The sequence below is a fragment of the Lottia gigantea genome (assembly GCF_000327385.1).
Source record: "Lottia gigantea unplaced genomic scaffold LOTGIsca_262, whole genome shotgun sequence".
In the NCBI taxonomy this organism is placed as follows: Eukaryota; Metazoa; Mollusca; class Gastropoda; family Lottiidae; genus Lottia; species Lottia gigantea.
Genome location: NW_008708806.1, coordinates 74,394 through 76,000, shown reverse-complemented (window position 1 = coordinate 76,000; position 1,607 = coordinate 74,394).

Below are 1,607 nucleotides of genomic sequence, written 5' to 3'. Positions count from 1 at the left end.
CGGGTCACAATGACACAACATGAACCCTTAATCACTCTAGATGGCCTATAGAAAATTTCCATTTTTTTCAGTAATTGTTTTTGATTAGGTTTCGTGTGTTTTTCAAGTCAATTGATATCTAATTAGTAGGAAACGCCAGTGCATCTAGCCCCATAACCACAAAATACACACCGTATGTGGGTGAAGCTGCGTCTGCGTAACTACACAAAGCCGAAGGAAGCAGATGGAGGTGGGTTTGATCTCTCCCGTGTAAACAACCGAACAAACCTAGAAGTAAATATCCATGTATATAATTTAACGGTACTGAGTTACAGAGCCACCAAATACGCTGATAAAATTGGAATGAAACCGAGGTCATAGGGACACGAATGAAATTGCTTCAGCAATTATAATATGGCTAGCAGCTAAAGTGTGTGATTCTCGAATACAACATCAGCATCAATACAAGCTAAAAAAGTAAATTGATTGAGCAAAAGTTTTTCGAGTCCGGTCATATCCATGCGACGCATTCAGCAAGATTTCAGACAGACTTGTGTGTATTTGCTACTGGTTACCAAATCTACATGAAAAGTACCAACAAGGGAAATCCATATGAGAAACACCAACTTACGCATGATATTACATTTCGATTTTAATGGTATCATTTCTATGCATCATATAGTGTATTCTAATGAAAGCATAAAAGTTCGAGTTTCGTTTTCTGAATACATTGGTGGTGGACTTTAAGTAAAATTGTATAGAAAAAGTGGCCAGCCTATCAACATTAGCTCCTATTATATGTCAAAGTCATACTCTGCTCGGCTTCCAATCGATTCTCAGTAAAACGGATCTCTTAAGTTAGTGAAGTTTTCACCAACATATAGTTAACATGTCTTTATGGAATTACCCGTCCAGATAAATAGAAAAGAATAATTCATACTGATATGTAGTTCAATGGTTCCGTAATAGTTGAGTGTAGTTTAGTTCCTTTTGATAAAGTTTATTAGTGACTCTAATCGTGTCATATCTGCTGTTATTCTTCTGGATTACGCGTTTGATTCAAATGTTAGTTTAAAAATAAAATTGTTGTTAAAACAAAATTTTGTTAATCTTAAATCACTGCTATTATTGTTTATTTTCACGTAAAACAAACATCTTGGACCTCATTTTCATTATGGATTACAAATGAAATGAGGTCCAACGTCCTAGCTTTAGCCACAGATTAAAAGAGCTTACTACATATGGATTACAAATGAAATGGGGTCTAAAGTCCATACTTTAGCGTACAATCTGTTGGTTTAGTAAAGTGGACGACACGTTTGTCATTCTGAAAGCCACTGATCACACCCACCAGCAGCCGAACCATCTCGATAGCAAGGAAACTCGCATCAAATTCACAATGGAAACTGAATCGGANAATCAGCTCCCTTTTCTAAACGTTCAGATTAAGAGAGTGGGCACTACCGAAAACCCACTCACACTGATCAGTACCTTCTCTAACTCTTACCACCCTAGTCAGGTCAAGAAAGGTATAGCAACCACCCTCACCCCACTGTCATCAATATTTGCGATTCTGAACACCTTGACAACGAACTCCACCACATGCAAGATGTCTTTCAATGGCTATC